Source organism: Cyprinus carpio, chromosome B23 (assembly GCF_018340385.1).
Source record: "Cyprinus carpio isolate SPL01 chromosome B23, ASM1834038v1, whole genome shotgun sequence".
In the NCBI taxonomy this organism is placed as follows: Eukaryota; Metazoa; Chordata; class Actinopteri; order Cypriniformes; family Cyprinidae; genus Cyprinus; species Cyprinus carpio.
In genome coordinates, this window is record NC_056619.1 from 2,229,186 (window position 1) to 2,244,620 (window position 15,435).

A 15,435-nucleotide genomic window follows, 5' to 3' on the forward strand; every position below is an offset into this window, starting at 1 on the left:
TAAAACCAAAAATTCAAGGAAAAAGATAATGACAAGTGTAAACTGATATGATGTGTTAAGAGGGCTGGAGAGAAAAGATGGAGAATAATGTTTTTTAGGTATTTATTTTTCTTTCCCCCTTTAAGTGGTTGTAATGCTTGTGTCTTAACACCTTTACGACTTTTTAATGCAAGAGACTGTGGACTTTGAAAAAAAAAAAAAAAATGAAAAGGTTTTAAGAAAAAATGGTAAAAAAGTAGACATCGTTGCTTGACAGAAGAAAAAAAACTAGAGAGATGATGCTTGATAGACGATTTTTTTTAAAAAAGAGATGGGATGGAGGCTTTTTATATAATAACAATGGAGATAGAACCCGGGGGAGAGGAGGTGGCATTTTTAAAATGAAGAAGAGTAGGATTTCGTTAAAAAATGAGTTAACAGTTTATATATACAAGATAACTAGTGGGAAATGGCGGTAATCAGTCGACAACAAACGAATTTCGATGGACAGAAGAACTGCATTTTTGAGTTTAAATGTGCATGCACAAACGCAACGGAGGAGAAAGGAAAAGAAATGAAGTATACTTAAGCAAGTATAGGAACAATAAGAATGCTGTGGGATCACTGTATTAATACAATTTTTTTATAAGGCAAAGCAGCCATAGACGCGAGTGGATGGTTTTTTTTAACAACAGATACAAGGGAAAGAAAAAGAACTGAAAGCTTTGATGGAAGAAAACAACATGATTGATGTGTGGAGAGAAAGAAACGAAAAGAAAAAAGAGTTCTCAAGAAGACAAATAGTGGGCCAATTTGTGTGCAGATCCAGAATAGACTTTGTTTTATGTACAAGAATTGTAGAGAATTTTATAGAAAAGATTAAGTATGAGAACACCAGTTTTAGCGGTCACAAGTTTTTATTTTTTAAAGTGGATTTTAGTAATGTATAGCGAGGGCCGGGGATTTGGATTTTAAATTCAGAGATTTTAAAAAATTAAGACTATGTTTTAGAGGTAAAAGAAATTATAGAAAATGAGAAGGAAAACTAAATTTTTAAAGAGGATAAGAGGATATGGTGGGAAAACGTAAAGTTATTAATTAAAAAATACTCAATAAAATATTGCAGTCTCGTATGCAAATGCAAAAGACACAAAGAAAAAGGAATTAAGCAAAGTCTTGAAAAAGAATTAAATGAAGAATATAAAGATATACAAAAGATAAGGGAAATGGAGTGAAAGCTGAAAGAAATAGAGGGAAAAAAATATGAAGGGGAAAGGTTAATGGTAAAGACTGTAATGTGTTAGTTTTTATTTTTTTGATAACAATTGCAAAACATGCAATATGGTTAAGAAGAAATATAGCAAAATATGAAAAAAGAGAAGTTGATGTGTGGATTCTGTTTAAAAATAAAATGCAACTTACTGTGAAGCTGTTAAGGGAATATTTTTTAATGAATGACAAAGAGGATGATTTTATTCAAATGTTTGTAGAAGAAAACACTATGTTAGAGTATAAAATAGATGGTGTAACTTGGATATGGGAGAAATTTGAATGATTGTTATAAAAAAAAAATCTTGTCTGATCTCGGAAGCTAAGCAGGCTTAGGCCTGGTTAGTACTTGGATGGGAGACCGGCTGGGAATACCAGGTGCTGTAAGCTTTGATTTTTTGGTTATTGTTGGTATTTTGATGTGAGAATTGGTGTGGATGATATTTGATTTGAGCTTTTTTTTTTTCTTTCCTAATTTATGGCCATACCACCCTGAGCGCGCCCGATCTCGTCTGATCTCGGAAGCTAAGCAGGGTCGGGCCTGGTTAGTACTTGGATGGGAGATCGCCTGGGAATACCAGGTGCTGTAAGCTTTAGTTTTTTTTTCAATACTGATCTCATACACTGCAAATTAGGGTGGCTGATCTTTAAATAGCCCAATCTTTGCAGCCCTCGCTAGTTGAAGCAGGAAGTGGTACAGCTTGCAGGAGAAAGCAAACAAAAAGTGCTGCGAGTTGAGAACTGGAAACTGAAGCCTTTGTCTTAAAACAACCTTTTTTAAAAAGGGAAACTGTTGTGCAGTAAAGTTATTTAATCCCCAAACAGCTTTTGCTGTTTGGGGATAAATACTTTCTGTACTGAGAAGGCTACTGTTGTGACAAATGGAGAATGCAAAAAGAGACAGGAGAAAAGGAACACCTACAAGAGAGAGAAATGGGCGGAGAGCTGGAGTCAAAGAAAAGGCATTATAAGAAAAAAAGAGGCTCCACAGTGTTGGTGGGAAATAAGAAGGAGAAGATAGACTAGCAACAATGATGGAATACTGGAAAGAAAGTGAGAGAGAAAGAATGTGGAGTGGTGATGGGATGTAGATTCAAAACGCACCAAAAAGAATATGAGTTGACAATGGAGGGGATGAAAAAGGAAAAGAGGAGAAATTGTTGGATGGGCTTAAGATAAAAGAATAGTCGAGATTGATGGCGAAGAGGTGGACTGTATGGAGATGGTGGTCTGGCGTTCCTTGGGTTACTAACTTATACATACAGGATGAGGGAGATATTTAAAAAGCTGTCCAGAATGGGAGTTAAAAAGCAACCTCAAAGTGTGAGAAGGAGAATGTGGCCCAGGGACGGATGCTGCTGATGGAACAAAGATTTTAAGGAGGAGTAAAGTTCAATGAGGGTGGTAAAATCACTGCCCGTGTTAACTTGAGAGTTTGAGACATTAGGAGAGGGGACGGGCACTTCAGGGTAATACACTTGATGCAGGCAAGTGAAAGTCTGTGCAAGCCTGTATTGCATTCAGTCAGGTCATGTATTAGCAAGAGACTGTCCAAGCTTCCAGATGTTTTACAGAAATGTCAAAGGCAAGGTCATTGCTTTGAGAGAGTGCCAAGGAGAAGAGAACTGCAAAAATGTGCAATATGTCGACCTGGATTATGTGTGTGGTGAACCCCAGCAGAGATAGGTGGGGAGAAACAGCAATGGGAGGATTGGGATCAGGTATGGGGGTGGATGAGGAGGTAGAGATCGAAGAAGGAGAGGTAGGTGAAATGAGCTGGACAAGAAGAGAGAGAAGGGATGCATGGAGTTGGGAAGAAAGAACAAAAGAGGAATGGAGGCGATTAATGGATGGTGATAGTGACCAAGAGGAGGAGGCTGCAGGGAGGGAGAGATGGAGAGAGAGAAAAAAAAAGGAAAGAAGAGGAGAGTGGAACCTGGAAAAAAGATGGAAAGGACACATCTTGGGTGTGAAGAGAGACAGAAGGGGGGGAGGAGTGAAAGCTGATGGGCAGAGTCAGGAGGGGGTGAAAATGTGAAAAGGCAAGAAAAGAAAAGTTGCAGGTGGGGGGAGGCTGGAGGGAAGAGAGAGAGGTACAAGAGAGTCTGATGACAGTGTGACGACGAGGGACAGTTTACACAAGTAAAGGGGAGAGATTGCAGAAAGAAAAAGAAAGAAAGAGAAAGAAATAAGAGGAGCATCTGGCGAAAGTATAGGGTGTCTGGGATTAATAAAATGAGGATGAGGATTTTTTTTTTAAAAATGACCATACTTGCTTTATGTGGGGCTTTATAGACATTTGCCTGTTTGAATATGTGTGTGGATTAAGAGATGAAAATAAAAGTTTGAGGGAGAAGGTCAAGGGATTGATTTAAAAGCTGGGAAGTATTCTGTTTTAAGAAACACATTGGTCTGTTGATGATATAATGGACAATATAAGGGAAGAGGTGGGGAAGGAAATTTTTGTGAATCGTGGGAATGCAAAATCACTGTGGCGTGGCATCTCTTATAAAGGAATATTGAATAATGTGGAAGCAAGTGTAAGGATGGTATTCTGGGAGACTGTTGGTGACGCTGGATTTGTGTTTCAAAATGAATGTTTCAATTTTGATAAACATTTATGCACCTAACATAGAAATGAAAAAAAGAAAATCTTTTAAAGGAAAATGGAAAACTTGCGTTATGTAAAGGGAGACAACTATATTGTAGTTGGGGAGTTTCAATGTATGGTGCCGCGCGGACACTGGATGCGGTGGGTCACCGAGTGGCAGTTATAGGCTTTAAAAACAGATGCATCCAGAAAAATGTCTAGCTGAATGGACACAAAAGTAGGGACATGGTAGATGTATGGAGGAGGGGAAGGGAAAATCTACAAAGGAGACATAAGATTCTCTCGAAGACAATTGGTGATGGGTTGCTTTGAGACAGAGGCAGAATTTAGCTTTAATGTTTAACCAAAAGGGAAATGGCGATATAAAAATATGAAATATATAAAGTTTGTGGGAATAAATTGATCATGCTATGAGTGATGGTTAAGATGGATGTAAGGTGGAGGGGAGGAATGTAGTGTTTTGAATGCAGACTTTTCAAAGACGTAAAAAGTATCAAAAAAATGTATAGATTATGAAATGCAAAATGTGTTTGTTGATGAAATGTGTATGTGAGTGGTGGGAAAAAATTAAAGGGACAATTAAAAAAAGAAGTATTAGATATGCAAAACAAAGGGACTTTATGAGGAGAGTAAAATTGAGGATATACTGCAAAAATGAACTGAAGAGGGGAAGCAGAAAAAAATAGAAGAGGTAATCCTGGAAGCAAGACAAAGGCACATGCAAAATAAAAGCAGAAATAGAAGTATGAAAAAAATGGGAGTGCAATAATAGAGATGGAAGCCTGAGTATCGTTAGAGGGAGAAAAAAGCATTCTTTCTAAACAGAAAAAAGAAAAAACAGAGGAAAAAGCAGATGCTCCAGGCTGGAAAATGAAAAGGTGAAGATTACTGATTATGTGGGGATAATAAGAGAAGTGAAATATTTTATAAAAGCTAGCTATTTAAGAAAGGGGGGTAAAAACAAGAGTGGTATGGATGAAGTTTTTAAATGCTGTGAGTAAAGGTTAGAAGTGAAAATGAGAAAAATATATGTGGCGTGCAGGTATATCGAAGAAGAAATAAAAAAGCAATAAAAACAGACCACAAAAAAGAACAAAGCCGAGGCTCAGATGGCTTAACGCATGAGTTTTATAAGACCTTTGAAGAGATTGTGGCCACACATTGTTGAAAGGCTTCCTACAGGAGGCGGCAGGAGAGAGAGAGGGAAATGCCAGAATCTATAGGGGTTTAGGGAATACTCACAGTTCCATATAAAAAATAAAGGAAGTCCACATGTTTTTCAGGGAAATTATAGACCATTAAGTCTTCCTAAACACAGATTATGCAAATATATTGACAAGAAGTGTTGGCAAAATAAGATAAAAGGGGTAGTAGGGCTACTAGGTATCCATTAAGCCAAACCTATAGTATAAGCAAGGGTGAGGATATTACAGATACAATTTGCACAATAAGGGATATAGTGGAAGGATATGGGGAAAGATGGGAAAGGGGGATTGGTTTTATTTATAGTCTTAAGGCATTTGACAGGGTGGATACTAGCTTTATGAAAGACAATGGGGAGATTGGTTGGAGGGCGAAAGATGCAAAAGTAGATAAAAATAACATATGAAAATGCTAAAATGTTGTGTTTAATGTTAATGGGGTGTTACACTGGCCCCTTTCCGGTAGAGATGGGCAGTAAGGCAGGTTGTCCATTGTCTGCAATATGGTATTCAATACACAGCCGAGCCGCTGGCAACCACTAATATATATGTATTTATATAAAGATTACATCTGGGGAGAAAAAATGTGCAAGGCTGTGATGTTCAGAAACATGGCAATACAGTAAACATATCAAAGTGGAATATCATGAAAATCCGGCTCACCATAAATCATAGGCTAGCTACTGTGAACTTTGATTAGTTCACACTGTGATCATGGGGTTGTTAATGAACAGTTTCTTTCATAAATTAATCGATGAAGCTGTGATAAGCGTTTGTAACTCTCAATTTTTTTTTTTTATTTTAGCAAAAAACCTTTAGAAAAAAAAATCACAATTATACTGTTCTTTCTTTGGGCCAGGCAAGAGGAAACGGGAACAATGCAGTCACTCAGGAGCATCTTTCTGTTTAAGCGAGATGCAGGTGGGGGGGCTGATATTCAAACGCAGGAACTGAACCCGGCACACGAGGGTAGCTAAAACTTTGCAGATGGCATAGATGAGGCCCGGCAAGCAAGGGAGCAGGAAGCTGGCCTTAAGGCGGGAGGAAAAATGCACACACGGCCCAACACAAACCTGAGAAAACATGATTGAGTGCATTATGAGTGATAATTCCTATTCAAAACATCAAATGTTACAGATTAATAATTTTGCACTCCTGGAATAAATTAAGAATTTAATGTCACTGCAAAGCAGATTTATCATAAACAGTGGTCAAATATCAACGCTGGAGTCGTAAGGCAACACCATCTTCCTTTTAATCTACCAAAAGCATTTTCAACCACTACACGTGCTCTGGAGATTTTCATATTTTCATGTTGTAGAACCGGCTGTTCGGCTGTTGGCTGTCCAGTGTCAATGAATGGTTTAAAGCCAGTTCTGCAAGGGATAGGCAGAGTCTCCAGATGTAGTAGCCAACATTCACCCCAGCAAATGTTTTTGGTGCTAGCTGGTATGTGGTTTCCAAGGCTTGCCACCTCCCACAGTGTGGACAGTCTCAAAACCCAAGCATCATGCAGGCTTCCAGGCAGTCCTGTGAAACACATTCCAGAAAAGTCCCTTTCCATCCACAACACCTTGAAGGATGATGGAGTGCCAGCCTTTACGGTTGAAATAGTCACAGTGATAGTCTTGTGGTGCTATTATGGGTATGTGTGATCCATCAATAGCACCAATACACTGTGGAAGTCCCCATCTGTTCTCAGTGTAGGCAGCCATTTCTTTTAACCTCTCCTGATCTGGAAAACGAATTTGTTCTGGTATCAACAACGTCTCTGCTGCAGCAAGAAATCCTGAACACACCGACACACAGTTGAAATGCTTTGCTCCAAAGATGTCCAACCAAGTCGCGTACCTCAGGCCGGTAGCAGCTTCACAGTGCAATGCTACTCTCTTCTTTTAGAGGTACACACACGCGGAAGTGTGTGTCTGTCTCTCCATCGCAGGCGCAGTGTTGAACAAGTAATAAATTTTTCTTCGACAATTCTAAAGTTCTCCAACATGCGTGTTGTACCCAGGAACAAATAACACCCCACCCATCAGAAACTCTGTTAAACTGTCCCGACAGATGTCTGTGGACGGCGACTTGCAAAAAAAATATGTACATCTGAAATACACAGAGTCACATTTTAATACCTACATTGTCAGCTAAATCCATGATATGCTTGTGACAATATAGCGTTGAGACCCTAAAAGATTAGCTTACACTCGTGCGCGTTCAGGGCAACTCGAGTATGTCGTACTCTTCGCTGCGTTTAAGAGTTCCCAGACTCGTTGGTTTTTTGCAGTAATTTGTTTTGCTGACATCAGCCTCATTTTAAACACATTTCTCCGTCTTGAAAGTTAAAAACATCCACATGCTGCGAATCAAGAACACCATCCCCTTCGATAAAATCCCATGGTTTCTGTGTTGTGCGTTTGAAATAGCGCGTTTAAGGATGATGTCATGACAGTACAGAGGCGGTAACTATTAACTGATCAGTCCACCACTTTGAGCGGTACTAACTGCATGAACCGTACCGAGCCGTACCATGCAGTGACAAAAACGCCAATAGTGACCCTGATCCGTCCCCCTCACTGTTCCTCAATTAAAGGCTCTATTGGTAAACAGAGATTAATCAGGGGTTTCTATGTACATTAGCCTAAGTAGAAGCGGGCCAGCCCACCATTACTTTGTGTACTTTACGTGTACACCACCTTATGCGTACTGAGCGGAATTTTTTGAACCACGCTTGGACCGCAGTGTCTGACAAAAAGTCCCAAAAACACAATTTTTGCAGCCAATCAGCAGTGTGGGGCCGGTTGTCTAGGTCTCTGATATAGCAAGAAGAGAGTGCTCAGTTTGAGTGTGCAGGACGTATATTACATTACATTTACATTTAGTCATTTAGCAGACGCTTTTATCCAAAAATTAGCATATTAGCAAATCTGATCTAGATTGAGAGAGATGGCATATAAAAAGAGGAACATATCAAAGAAAACAAAACATTAAAAACACAGGTTGCTACAATCAGGCAAAAGGTTGGGACCCAATGCAAATATCGGAGCAGCTTTAACCCTGTGGAGAGATAGGTGCGTAAACAGTGATTTAGCTTTGTTTTGCACAAAAACGTTTCCATGTTGGCTTTTTGTTTATATATGCTTGTGTGTTCATCTTCACTTGCGTTCCGCTGATCGTCAAGCATGGCGTTGGTTGCAGAGTGTAATGCAGGGGGCTTAAGATTTCTCAAAATAGGGGGCGAGGCACGGTGGGCCTGTAGAGAGCTCAAGGCAGCTGTAACTTCACAAAAACACATTTAAATAGAAAAAAGCACCAGAAAAATTAAAGTACAGAAACGAGCTGCAAATACTCAATGACACAATTACACCAACAAAACAAAATGTAACCTTTTTTTGGCGTTTATTGAGTACCATTTGAATAACCACAGTTGTACAATTACCATGGTTAAACTGTGGTTAGAGTGAGTAAATCCATGGTTAATTTGGGCATGCGTAATAAACATTTTTTGTTTGCTTTTGTATATATAATAAATGTATTACATTTTAATTAATTTCAATAGTAAAACCAAGGTAAGTAAGTTGTAAAATAAGTTACAGCTTACATAGACTTTTACAGTGACATTATGGTGTATTTAGTCAGCTATTGGATAATAATATCCACCAAAACAAGCAATGTGGGAGAGTTTTATAATAAAGATTTTTATCAATCAAGATAATTAAGGTGAATTTGTCACATATGTCATAGATTATTCCATTATAAATCCTCTGGTTTAGTATAGGAAAAAAGATGCCTACGTGGCCGGATGTACCACCAGATGAGAAACGATCTGGGGAGACCAACAAAAGGCCTCTCTTTATCAAAACAAAGTATGGGGGAACCATCTCTCTAGGGAAGGATCGAATTGTAAGCCTACAAGCAAAATTATGGAATATTGGGAACGCCCTGTATATGGTATATAAGGAGATACCACATAACATTCGAGAGATCTTCTCGCAGAGAACATTTCGGCTTCGTTTCTCTCTGAAATAAAGTCTATCTTCTGGAAACAAAACCCCAAGACTGAGTGTGATCCCTCAGATCCATGGCAGCAGACACGACACTACAGCAACAACAACAAAAAAAAGCTAAGGGATTGTATCATCAGGATGTTAAAATAAACAAAGATCTTTTCAGAGCAAACATTGATCAATTATGTCGCGCGCAGCACCTGCTTGGTGATTACATTGACCAAGGGACATACGAAGGCGACCGCGCCTCCTGTCTTTCATCCTCCACGGGGGTTCGTGCCCTCTGTGGTCTCTTCGTCCCGGGCGCTGCGGCGGGTGGGGCGCCCGTGTTCGGCGCGGGCTGTCCGTCCCCCGCGTCGGCCCCCCGGCGCGCCCCGACAGCCGAGCGAGACCGGCGGTGTTTGCCGTTTTTCCCTGCCGGCTCCCGCCACCTCAAGAGCGTCACGGATGAGAAAAGGGGCTGCGCCCCCCCCTTCGCTCGCATGCACGTAATATATTACCATCAACCATTACCCAACTCAGCTACGTCGTCAGACATCCTTCCAACGGTGACCCGCCAACAAGATCGTCCCAGATAAGGTTCTCTATTCGTAATAGAGCACAAGAGATGGGATCACTTCTGACTCTACGGCATTACCAAACTTTTGTAACGTTCTTTATATGGCTCTCTGAGTATAGTGCTATTTCCAGATGTGTAATTAAAACTTCAGACACAAGATTTGCCAGGTTCGAGCTTTCTAACTCCAAAGTGTGTGCTTCGTTTTCACCGTCTTGAATGATGCGACATTGCTGTAATATATAGTGACGTGACAACAGCGCCTGGACGCCCCCCCCAGTCTCTTACCGCGTTGCTCCCCCTTTGTGGAAAGAGTACGCGTGCGTTTTTTTTGTTTTTAATTCCTGTGTTTCCCCGCTCCCTTCCCACGGTGTCGCTGGTGTTTTTTCTTGTCTTTTAAGCTCGGGCGCGCTTCCAAATTTATAATAAATACACTGCGACACGAGGTTGAGTACAATGTGTATAAAAACAAAGTAAAAACAAAAAAGTGGATGAGCTCTGTAGCATGCTCTAAATAACCTCTTTTAATATTATTGTTTTTATAGAGTTGCCTTCATGGCAACTGGCCGGCCACATCAGCTAAGCTGGAGAGGAGCGGCACATCGTGTGACACTTTCCTCTGTTTTCTCGCCAGTTTAACTCTAAAATGGGCTGAAAACTAATTCAAACCACTGTTTCAAACATCGCTTTTGATTTTCATACATGTAAAACAAATATTGATACAAATTTGACTGTGATTTCAGGAGGTCTAAAAACCCTCTAAAACAGAGGGGAAGTTAGCAAGAAAATTTCTAATGGGAGCTGGCTGACAGATATATAGTAAAACACAGGTGATCAGAGGAAACGTTATTAACATAACTTCGATATTTATGTTTTACACATATATCATCATGCATCTGTGTAAAATGCTAAAAAATTGTGAATGCTGTTATCTTAAGATTTTTTTATATGTTTTCGCTATTATTACTATTTTTAGTTTCTGCATTTCACCTTTATGCTCTAGTTTTGTTAATAATAAAGAGCTGCGCAAAAATGACGTCACATTTCTGTTTATTGCTACAGTGTGTTTTGATATTTGAGCTCCTGTCAAGTTAAATCTTTATCATCTATTTTTATCGTAAAATCAATTTTATACACCATCATTTTTGTTTCTATAATGTGTGGATATATCCTCTATTGTATTCCTGCAAGCAACAAAATACAATCAGAGTGCCGGTGTTTATCACTAATTTTCTATTTGATTTCCACGAGTCTGCTGTTAGCTTATAGCCCGTTAGGTTGCCAGCTTTTCTAATCCTCGCTTACATTGCTAATACTCTTTCTACACATATTACCACTGTTTTACTCACTGTTACTTGCATCAATGGCGCGATGTGTGTCTACCTTTGAGTGCAGTGCTCTCGAGCTGGAGGCCAAGGAGAAGCAGATCCGCGGACTCGTGGAGAAGCTATGCTCAGCTGAGAGCAGGCGAGCCATGCTGGAAACATTCAGGGCGTTGAGTGTGCTCACAAGTCCGGCTGGCTAACGGGTAAGTATACAAGCACACTGCTAACTGCTCCCACCGCACCTCTACTCTGTGTGGCTGTTCTCGCACAGTCTCCGGGTACCAGGCGTGTTTGATCCTTTGTATTGAGATCGTCCTCACCCCGTTGTCACAGCGTCAGACATGAGGCCAGGCGCCCTGGGTGACGACTTCTCTTCCTCCTCTGCCTCTGGTTTTCGGGATCTCCACCCGGAAACTGATTTGCCCCACTTCGTGAGATGGAACACGACGCTGTGATCATCGGAGACTCCATCGTCCGGCACGTTCGTGCTATGTTAGCTGAAAGTAATGTGCACACTCACTGTTTCCCTGTTGCTCGTGTTCTTGATATTTCTGCACAGATACCTAGGGGCTGGGTATTGTTCAAAATCTTTCGATCCGGTGCCAATTTTGATACCTCAGTTTCGATACCGGTTCCTAACGATACTTTTTTCGATACCAATTTTATGAAATCCATTTTAACAAGATTTCAGAACACATTACCTCAGAAAAACTTTGGTTTTATTTTTTCAGTTTGACTCATGCTCCTTAGCCAGTGCACAAACGAACAAAAAATGTCTTTATAAAGAGCTCATGCTCACCAAAGCTGAATTATTTTAATAATAAAAATACAGTAAAACTTGTAATATTGTGAAATAGTATTACAATTTTAAATAAATGTTGAATATATTTCAAAAATGTAATTTTTTTCCTGTGATGTCAAATCTGAATTTTCAAAATCATTACTTCAGTGTCACATGACCCTTCAGAAATATCAAAACAAGTTCGCTGCTTAATATTTTTGGAAACTATGATACATTTTTTCATGATCCTTTGATGAATAAACAAAGTAAAAAGTACAGCATTTATTTAAAAACAAAATATTTGTAACGTAACATGTTTAATTCACCTTGATAACTTTAATGCATCCTTACTTAAAAAAAAAATTCGACTAACCAACACATTTTGGAACGGCAGTGTACTTCAGTAGTTATTATTTAATTGCAATAAAACACGTCAGAGTGATCAACAAGGTACTCTCTTCATTTACCAGGTCGAAGACGGAGCAAACTTTTCGCTCTTAAGTTTTCTCAGATGTGCACTACCAAAGGTCTTCATTCATATTTTGTCGTGGCACTGGTCTTTGCAGCAATTCTTTTACCGCAAATACTGCATCGCGCTCTTGGCGCGAGCCTGGAGGAAAGAAATTACCCACACTTTTGACGACTTTTCCACTCTTTAAGGTATTGTGTTGTGCTCGCGTCCATATAAGTATGCGCGTGGCGAGTTTGTGCGGTGGCGCGCACCTCATATGAGGTGTAGTGAGCGGAGATTCCGCGCGTCTCGTGTGGTAGGTTGTGGCTGTGTGTGAGTGAGTGGTTTATGTGTGTGTTGTGCATTTCATATTTGTACTTGTTTGAGCCACTGACGTTGACGAATAACTCCTTAGGTATCGAAAATCTGGAAAACTGAAAAAACATGTCATTTTTCGATACTCGATAGTTACGAGGCAATTCGTTGGTTAACAGAAAAAGTACTCGAAACTCGGTACCAGCCCTACAAGATATCCTGCGGATCCTGAGAGTGAAGAGAGCATCGGGAGCGGTCGTGATTCCCACCCGGGTGTTAAAGACACTCAGCAGCGGCAGACGCAGACACTAAAGAGGGACTTCAGTGAGCCTGACTTGAGGACGCAGTGCGCAGCGTGCAGTACCGTGGCGTAATGATCATCAAGTGTCAGGACCGCTTACCATGTGGTATAGACGAGGACAACGAAAGGTTCAGTAGTCTTTTTGCTTTAAAATGAATAGTTATTAGTCATGCGTGTAAAGAACAGAAACTGCTTTCTTGTTAATAATTGGAATCTTTTCTGGGAATCCAGGAAAACTCTCCCAGAGCTTTTTTTTCAGTGCTGATGGCCTGACACCCCCAGCTAGAGTTTTCGGAGTAGAGAACTCCTGTTGGACAACATCTCCTTAGAAACGCAATGCTCCATATGAATATAGCGTAAGCCACTATTCAAATAACTGCTATGATGGCTTTTGTCTCTACTCAGCTTAAAGTTAGAAGTGCTGTGTGCTGTCCAATCAATAAAGACTGTATCTGTTCCAGTGTTACCTTTGGCAGGCATTTTTGATTTAGCATTAGTCTTTATCTTGAGAGCTGAAAATGTTTTTGATAGTCCTAGTCAACATTTTAGTCATTTTGAGTCTTTCATAGTTTTATTCTAGTTTTTAGTCGTATGAAAAGTCATTGCTTTTTTTTTTCAAACTTTTAGTCATTACTTTTAGGTCAAAACTGCAGTTACCAACATTTATTTTGGTAGCTATTTTATATGTGTAGTCTTCAAAACAAAAATAGTACTAATCATTCTCTCTTTAGACCATATTAATTAAGCTTATGAGACAATTTTGAATCAAGGATTGAATTTTGGAAAAAACTTGAATAAATGATAACAATTTTCATTTTTGGGATGAACTATCCCTTTAACAGTTAGTTGAATAAGGGAAAAACTATAGAAATTAGTTAGTTGTTATATATAATATATATAATTATATAATTTTTGAAAGAAGGCAGAATAAGAAAATAAGACAAATACAAAAGAGAACAAAAATTAAACCTCATTTTTCCGATACAGTAGGTTTACTTTACATATTAATTTAACATCTTTGTTGGTTAACATTAAGACTCGGTTAGGTATTCTTAGGAAGTGATAAAAAAGTGATTGTGACGTGGCCAAAGTATGGTGACCCCCCACATACTTCAGCATCGTGCTCTGCATTTATCCCAATCCAAAGTGCACAACCCGAGTGTGAACACACACACACACTGTGAACAAACACCCGGAGCAGCCATTTTTTGCTGCGGCGCCCAGGGAGCAGTTGGGGCATCGGTGCCTTGCTCAAGGGCACCTCAGTCGTGGTATTGAAGGTGGGAGAAAGCGCTGTACATTCACTCCCCATACCTACAATCCCTGCCGGTATGAGAGTCGAACTCGCAACCTTTTTGGGTGATGAGTCCAACTCTCTAACCATTAGGCTCGACTTCCCCAAATGTGCTTGAATGCTGTTCCTGAGTTCCTGAGTGAGTGTGTGTGTAAACTGCGAGCCAGCGCAATTCATTAACAGAGACAGGCAAAACATGCAGGATTCATATTTAAATCGACTTTTGCGGCTTATATTTACAGGTACTAGTCCATATCGTGATTTGATTTAAGTGTAATGACCTACTTTTGGTTAATTAATTCAAAATTTGAGAAATTCCGTGACATTCCGCGATAAACTGTGAATTCTGTTTTTATGACTGGATAAAGACTTAACTGCATCATTTTCCTGCTTATCATGCGGCCACTTGCCTGATGTGGACATAATATCTTACATACCTTACATTACATACCACTGGTGAAAGGGCCAGTGTAATGCAAATATATCTGAAAGGTCTGCACGAGGATATATAGGGCCGTATACAGATTTCCTAAAAGAATTCGCAGATTTCCTCTCAGACCTATTGGTTACTGTTGATAAAGCACTAATTGTCAGAGATTTTGACATTCACATTGATAATACAAATGATGCATTAGGACATGCATTTACTGACTTAATAAACTGTTTTGGAGTCAAGCAAAATGTCACCGGGCCCACTCATCGTTTTAATCATACGCTAGATTTAATTATAGCGCATGGAATCGATCTTACTGATATAGATATCGTACCTCAAAGTGATGATGTTACTGACCACTTCCTTGTATCGTGCATGCTGCATATTACTGATTAACTATATTTCCAAAATACATTTATAACAATCATTGTTAATGTTTGAATGTATTTCGGGCCAGTTTGTAAGACAGATAATCAAGAGATGTGACAAACTGTACAGAAGTCAGTTCCAGATCCACCTCCACAACCAGACCTCTTTCATATGGATTGCTTCTACTAGCAATTTGTGTTCTCTTCAGAACTTCTGTGGATGCAGAGTTACTAAGGGACATGAAAACACTGAATATTGACAAGAATAGAGAAGTAAGAATTACTTAAGATTTCAGAGTTTAATGTTAATTGCTTAACTTATATCGCGTTTGTTGGGGACGTTTTAGATCCACTAGGGGGTAAAGTTGAGTCTTATTTTGGCCACAACCTTTCCCTGTGTTTCAGCAAATGGCATAATTTTTAGGCGACAAAGGTCTCTTCCTTACACACCCATTTTGGGAAAATGCTTTCTGAAAATTCTCAAAAAACTCACCATTTTTCTGAGCAGAATTACTACACTTTCATTATGTTAGGTGGCTGAGATAC

General features: G+C 39.5%; 1 non-coding gene across 1 annotated transcript; it reads left to right on the top strand.

The window, feature by feature from the left end:
• The first annotated feature begins 1,722 nt into the window (after positions 1 to 1,722).
• Positions 1,723 to 1,841, top strand: LOC122142041. The gene has a single exon (XR_006158300.1). It is a non-coding gene; the product is annotated as a 5S ribosomal RNA (ribosomal RNA).
• Positions 1,842 to 15,435: the final 13,594 nt, after the last annotated feature.